The sequence below is a fragment of the Vombatus ursinus genome, unplaced genomic scaffold (genome assembly GCF_900497805.2).
Source record: "Vombatus ursinus unplaced genomic scaffold, bare-nosed wombat genome assembly UNPS02014786.1, whole genome shotgun sequence".
Taxonomy (NCBI): Eukaryota; Metazoa; Chordata; class Mammalia; order Diprotodontia; family Vombatidae; genus Vombatus; species Vombatus ursinus.
In genome coordinates, this window is record NW_020954564.1 from 39,401,530 (window position 1) to 39,409,743 (window position 8,214).

The following is an 8,214-nucleotide window of genomic DNA, read 5'->3' on the forward strand; positions in this document are numbered from 1 at the left end:
CTGAATCTTGGACTCCTTGATTTCCTTAAAGTCTAGGCTAAAATCCCATCTTCTTCAGGAAGTCTTTCCCAATTTCTTTTAATTCTAGTTCTTCACAGATATAGTTATAGATAGGTTTAGTTATCTACCTATCTGCCTATACATATTTGTGTATATGGAAAGAGATAGAGAAAGAGAGAGACAGAGAGAGAGACAGAGACAGAAAGAGAGAGAGAACACTTGTTCATGAACTCCCTAGAGGAAAGATTATCTTTTGCCTTTCTTTATATCCTTCACACGTAGTAGGCTCTAAATCAATGTCTATTGACTGATTGCCTGATGATCTCACTTTATCTAATATAGTGCTTTGTTTAGTACCTTTCAGATTTCATTATCACATCATTGTGTGTTATATTTATCTCTGTTGTAAAGGACACTAGAAACTCTTCCATCTTTACTAAAAGAGTGCTTATCTTCTTTTCTTTCATGGACTCTAAACTGAAGAAGGATTTTCTATGGAGGTTGACATCTTCCTTTAGATATTCCTGATTGTGGATAATGGTGTCCTATTTGCATCAAGCACTCCAACATTCCAAAACCTCTTGGAAGAGATATAGAATAATGCAAAAGAGGTTGTCCTGAACATTTAAAAAAGGTGGAGAGTACTCTTTCCCTTCTCTCAAGATGGAGGACAAAAAAACCCCAAAGGAACTAAAGGAAAAGAAGATCCAAAAGGAAAAAAAACTCAAGAAAGAAGATGTGGCTGAAAAGGTGGTGAAAAAGTCTCGAAAGCACTGCAGTGCAAACTCAGTCCTGGCCCGAGGGATCAGTAGATACTCTAGGTGTACAACGTATTCCAAGACAGCCATGTACAAGCAGAAATGTGCTGCCCCAAAAACCCAGATTGAAAGGAAAAAGAAAGAGAAGGTGTCTGCTACTATTTCAAAGCCAGTTGGTGGTGATAAGAATGGAGGAACTCATGTGGTAAAGATTCACAAGATGCCAAGGTATTACCCCACTGAGTTTGTGCCTAGATAGCTGCTAAGTCATTGCAAAAAGCTCTTCAGCCAGCATGTGAGGAGACTTCGATCTAGCATCACCCGAGGTATGGTTTCGATCATGCTCTCTGGCCCTCACAGGGGCAAGAGAGTGGTTTTCCTGAAGCAGCTGGCTAGTGGTTTGCTAATGGTGACTGGACCTCTGACCATCAACCGTGTTCCTCTGAGAAGGACCCATCAGATATTTCTCATTGCCACCTGTACCAGGGTTAACCTTTCAGGTGTAAAAATTCCAAATCATCTTACTGATGCTTACTTAAAGAAGAGGCTCCGTAAACCTAGACACCAAAAAGGAGAAATTTTTGACACAGAAAAAGAGAAATACAAGATTACAGAGCAGCGAAAGGCTGATCAGAAAACAGTGGACTCTCAGATCCTGCCCCAAATCAAGAAAATTCCTCAGCTCCCTGCCTCCCTGCGTTATGTATTCTCTCTCTCCAAAGGAGTTTATCCTCACAAACTGGTGTTTTAAATGCCTTGCACAGAACTCTCATTAAAATATTTGGAATAACTAAAAAAAAAAAAGTGGGGGTTGGAACTGAATGAAGGATGTCCATATTCTGGATTATGCTGGGCAGTTGGATAGAAGATCTATAGAACACATCAATCAGTATATTGGACAGACTAAAGCCAGGGTTGGGGAGCCTGTGGCATTCAGGCCACATGTGGTCCTCTAAGTCCTCAAGCATAGCCCTTTGACTGAATCCAAACTTCACAGAACAAATACCCTGGAGACAATGAGCTGGGTCCACAATAAAATAAAAGGAGAGTGTGCTATATCTTTCCTTTAGGATATCACAAAGCTCTTTAATGATCTCAATCTTTTCCTCAATTTTAATATCAATATTTTTATTGGTATTGTTGTATGACTTCAATTAAAAGAAAATCATAATAACTGGAAAATAGTTTCACATGGAGTATAATGGTGAAGAGCATGATGGTTATGAGCACACTGTAACATACATACATATGTACATATATGTATGTGTGTATGTGTATATGTGTATGTATGTGTGTGACTTTTAAAAATAACCTGAGTAAAAGATGTCATCAGGCAAATGTAGGAACAAAAAAGAAGATGAGTTTGTCCTGTGGCTAGAGTGAGGGATAACAGGTCAACAGCTTGTGTGATACTATTGATATCCTCAGTATATCAGAGGAAATTGAGGAAGATTGATGCATGTTGGGTGGACCTTCTGTGGTAAACTTATGGGAGGACATGTACATGAGTCTACAAAATAGATGGGATTGGGTTATTATCTGCATACCTGAGAGAATGTTTAAGTCAATATACAACACAACAATATATAAACATTTGTATCAATATTATTACAGATGCATATCTGTATGTTTATCGGTATGTGTACCATATCCCACTATTAAAGCCTGTAAACTTCATAGAAAAGGAATTCATCTTAGCTCAACTTAGAATCTCCTCTAGTGATTACCACAATATTCTGCACACAGTAGAAGCTTAATAAATGTCTAGTGAATTGAATGTGCTATTAACCAAGTGAACTTTTGCAAAGTGACTCTAACTTCTCTACTAGTTTTCAGTATAAAATCAATTTCTATAACAGTCCTCTGGGTTTTACCAGGGATGTGATTAAGATGGTGATCTCCTTCATTGTATATTAAATAATAAATCATCTGTCCCTTGGACAAATTGAGCTGACCTCTGTCTGTCCTTAAATTGTAGGGATGAGCTATATCAGCACATTGGTATGACTTGCTCATCTGGTTAACAGCTCATCTAGTATCTACTGTCTCTAATTCTCGCAGGGCTCCAGCCTCACCCATTTCCTTTATTCCTAACCTTTGAAATTTTACTATATACTGTGCTTCTTTCATGTTAACCCACTAGGAATCTGCCTGTTCTGCTTTGATTCCTATTGTTCCCTGGCCTTGCTTTATCTCCTATTCTTAAAGTTTACTCTCTCCATTGAAAATAATGTCTCCTCCAATGCTGTTCCCACTCTGTCTGTTTTGGCTTTATTCTTGGTGAATAACAGTGACAGCTTATCACCTGACCATGTGGTTCAACCAGAAACTCAAAAATTCTCCACAGCCACTTCATATAGGTTCTACCCTTATGTTTGCTTTTAAACTCTACAATGAACCATTGCTGGAAAAGCTTCATACACCTGGTTAGCCCTTCTCAATCTTATCCTGATGTAACAAATATTCTCACTGTGACAGGTGAATTTTGAAGTAACTGAGGAAACAAAGGTTCAAGCTTTCAAGCATATTATTTTATTAAACAATGCATGCCAATTGCATAACAAATTGAGACCAGGCCTTCTCAGCTTGGTGCTTTGTATACATTAAAAGGATACAATTAACAGGATATAAACCAATATACAAAACTAGGTAATCTAATTTCTAATTGGAGGAAAAGAGGAAAAGAGTAAGGCCATTGTGAGTGGACAGGGGGAGAACAAACAGGTATGATTTCCTGAAATCAGAAAATATATATCAAAGAGCAAAAAACAGCAACTGATTGCTGATTGATCAATATGAGGCTAGTTTTCAGATAAGATATATGAATTGCTTGAGATATGTAATTGTGAAAAAACTCCTTGCATCAATCTGATCTGACTGACTTTCTAGTCAACATTTCTAGTTAAGGGTCTCTAACTAATAGGTAGAGGTAGTCCTGCTTGCCAGCCACACAGAGGTTAGTTCAAACAATGCAATAAAGTTTTCTCACAATTCCCACACCTGAATATAATTTTCTCACAAGACAAAAATTGGATTGGACCCATAATTGTATCGAATAGAAACGGAACTGAGGTAGCTTCAGAATTGAGTCACAAGATGGAGTAAGTGTGGTTCACTCAATTCCCACAATTTCCTCACCACAGCTTTTCAATTCTCCTAAAGTATGTGTGTGTGTGTGCATGTGTTGTGTGTGTGTGTGTGTGTGTGTGTGTGTGTGTATGTGAGAGAGAGAGAGAGAACACCACATGATCCTTGGTTTCTAGGACTTTTCATTTTTCTTCAAATAGCCATTACACATTTGCACATACATACACACACATCTCTTTACACAGATATTTGTACAAAGCTTCCAATCTACCAAAGTACTTTCACATCTCAGAGATTAATAGATTGTTGGAACTGTATGGAAATTTAGACAACTCCAGGGCTCTCATTTCATGAATGAGAAAACTGAGGTTGAGAAAGGTTGAGTAACTTTCCGTGGTCACACTGCTATTAAGTGACAGAAACAGGATTTGAATCAAAATCTTCTGAGTCCAAATCTCATGCTTTTTTCATTATACGGTATTTCTTTTCCTCAAGGACACAGGGTTTGGAGTTGTATTTGAATTTTGGTTTTGTTATTTACTAGTTATGTGATGCTGAAAAGGCACGTAACAACTCTCAACATCAAACAATCAACAAACATTTAATTAAGCATTTAACTTAGGAGCTATGATAGGTGTTAGAATTACAAAGACAGAAATAAGATAGTCCTGAAGCTCAAAAAGTTTAAATTGGCTTGAATACTACTGTATCCTTAAGTCAACAATCCAAGTTAACAAGCATTTATTAAGGTATATTAAATGCTAGAAGGGCTGCTAGGTGGCTCAGTGGATAGAGCACTGACCATGGAGTTACAAGGACCTGAATTCAAATCCAGCCTCAGACACTTAATATTTGTGTGACCCTGGGAAAGTCACTTAACCCTGTTTGCCTTAGTTTCCTCATCTGTAAAATGAGCTGGAGGAGGACATTGCAGACCAGTATCTATGACAAGAAAATCCCAAATGGGATCACAAAAAATCAGATATGACTGAAATGATTCAACAACAAGAATTTGTGTCAGGAACCAAATTGATGACAATAGAAATGGTTTTAGAAAAAAAAGATAGTTCAAGGCGCTTGCATTTCAATGAGGAAAGATAACACATAAAAGGAAGCTGAAAAAGAGAGGATGAGCATTTGTGGCATGAGTGCTTTTTATTTTTCCAAAAGTTTTTTGTCAAATAGTTCATCTTTACCATTTTAGTTGCAGTCTTTAGATTTATCAGACCCTAGTTATTAGGTCAATTTCTTTCCATATATCGTGTACCTATTGTTTTCCACTGATTGATCTTTACTTTTCTTAACCAGTATCAAATGATTTTGATGAGTATTGATTTATATTATATTTTGGGACTGGTACTTCCAGGTCCCACATTTCCTACATTCCCATCAACCCTTGTTTCTCTTGAAAGTCTTCATCTTTTGTTTCTCCGGATAATTTTTTTTTTTGTTTCACTTAGCTCTATAAAGTAAAACTTTGCTACTTTAATCATCATAGCATTTAACAATTAATCAGCTTAGTTAGTGTCATCATTTAAAATATATTGACAGCCAACACATGACTATGGGCACCAGATGGTGTGGTGAATAAAGTACTGGCCTTAGAGTCAGGAAGACTCATCTTTTATGAGTTCAAATCTGGTCTCAGACACTTATTAGCCGTGTGACTTTGGGTAAGTCACTTAACCCTGTTTACCTCAATTTGCTCATTTGTAAAATGAGCTGGAGAAGGAAATGGCAAACCACTCTAGTATCTTTGTCAAGAAAATCTCAAATGGTGTCACGGAGATTTGGACACAACCAAAAATGACTGAAAAACAACAGGAAAAGCCTGAGCAAAACCCATTGTTTTGGTAAAACACATCTGATTTTTTTCATATATTGTCAGTTTTATTCCAATTATTTTATTTTTAAAATTTGCAACAATGTTCATTAGGGATATACTTATAGTTTTATTTTTTATTTTGACTGCCCTGGTTCAGGGAGCCATGTCTTATTTGTATTGTAGAAGGAATTTGACAGGTTGCTTTCCATTCATATTTTTTTCAAACAGTTTGTATAATAATGGAATTATCTTCTCTTATTTTGATAAATTTGATAAAATTTGCTTATAAGGATACCTAGTACTAGGCTTCCTCAACTTCATTAGGGATTTGTTTTGTAGTTTATTTAATTTCTTTTCCTAAATTCAATTGTTTAAATTTTTTGTTTCTTGTTCTGTTAAAATGGGCATTTTATACTTTTTTTTATAAGTATTCATCCATTTCATTTGTTGGGTTTTTTTTGGCATATGGTAGTATATGTTAATTTCTAATAATTTTGTCATGCTTTTTTCATTTGTTATGAATTCTCCTTTCTAATTTTGAATATAAACAATTTAATGTTTATCTTTCTCTCGCACTCAAATTAGCTAATAGTTTATTTTATTGTTGCTAATTTTTCCTTCAAAATACCAAATTTTACCTATTTTAAAGCATATTTTGCTTTCAATTTTGTTAGTTCCTTCTTTGTTTTTCATATTTCAATGTTGATATTTAATTGGTGTACTTTAAATGGATTTCTAGGGTTTTTTAATTACATGCCAATTTTTTCCCTTTTACTTGCTTTGGTTGATAGAAGAATTTGAAGATGTACATTTTCCCAAAGGAGTACTTTGGCTGGATCCCACAAATTTTGATATATCTCATTATCATAATTTTCTTTGATAAATTGATTACTACTTTTATGGTTTGTTAATTGTTCCACCAATTTTGTGGGATTAAATTATTCAGTTACCAATTAATTTATAATTCTTTCTTCAATGACATATTCAATATAATGTGGATTGCATTTTATTCAAAAAAGACTATTTAATATTTTTATTTTTCTTATTTTGGCAGCCTTTACAATCTAATTTTTTTTTCTGCAAATGTATCATGTGATATTAAGTGTGTACTTTCTTCTTTTATGATTCTTCAATTCTCATAGACCTATCATATCTAAGTTTTCTAAAATCATATTCGGTTATTTTTTCCTATTTATTTTTCCCTTGGATTTGTCTATTATTAAAAGGGGTTCACTGAGATCTCCAACTATTATAGTCTTAATGTTTATTTCTCACTGTAATTGATTTAGTGTTTCCATTTAGTATTTGTACAGTATGCCATTGAGTACTTATATATTAAGTATTTACATCAATCCATTGTCTATGTTACCTTTCAGCATCATGTAATTTTAGTGTGTATTTCTTTAAAGCAAGTCTATTTTTATTCTTGCTTTGTCTGATATAATGCTCAATACCCCAGCTTTAGCTCTTACAAATCTTCCTATTTTAATTGATTATGAATCTTTATTTTTTGGTTATGTGTATTGTAAACAATTTTTTTGGTCTACTTTCTAAACCATTGTAAAATCCTCTTGTATTTTATAGGTAACTTCATCTTTTTCATATTCATAGTTATAATGATTAATTGTATCCTTATTCATATTTTTATATGTTCTCTTCTCTTTGCTATTTTCCCCACTTTTTACAAAGAAGGATGTGGTAACACAAAAAAGTATACTTAGCACTAGTACTATGTATGATGTGATAAAATGCCAATTATTCTTTCTTACTCTTTTTTTTTTGACCTTTTAAAATATCTCTTCATAATCTGCCTATGAGCTATATTATAAATTTTGGGCTAGAAAAGTTAAAGACACTCAGTAGTTGTTTGTATGTTTGTTTGATTTTACTGCTTATCATTTTATCTTGTGTTCTTCCTAAATCTTTATTGGAGTAGATGTCAGAGGAAGTTAGGCTATTCTATTCCTCCTTCTCTGCCTTCTTTACCACTGCTACATTTTAGAACTTTTTTTTCATAATATATTACTATCTCTCTATCTAGCCAATTACTGTGTAATGTGATCTTTAAGCCTAAAAATTATCTGCATTCTTCAGTGCTTTGAATCTATGGCTTTGCCCAACTAGAGTTTAATCTCATGATGTCCCTTATTTGAGAGTAACCTGAGCATGGCAAAGAGTTAAAAGATTTTTTATCTTTTTTTCACAGTATTGCCAGACATGTAAATTTTAGTGCTTGCATCAACTGCCCCGGATTTCTGTAGCTAGATTGCCAAGCTATTCTTACGGGGGCTTCTTCCATTTCTTCCCACCTAAAAGAACACTGAATTTTACTTGATCTTTGGCCCAACCTGTAAAAGTCTTTCTGAAAGTGTGCATTGGTTTCACCATGTTCAGAAATATTTCCCAAACACATTTCCCAAAAGGCCCGTATTTAATTTAGGACAGAAATAATTCTTCTTGATACATCCATTCCAGATTTCTGCAAGAAGCTTTCCCCTCCTCTCTCTTCTTCTCTTTGCTTTTTTTGAACTTATCAGAAAAAAA

At 34.5% G+C, this 8,214-nt stretch overlaps 1 pseudogene; it reads left to right on the plus strand.

Annotated features, from left to right (window-relative positions):
- Positions 1 to 663: 663 nt before the first annotated feature.
- Positions 664 to 1,509, plus strand: LOC114047337 (annotated as a pseudogene).
- Positions 1,510 to 8,214: the final 6,705 nt, after the last annotated feature.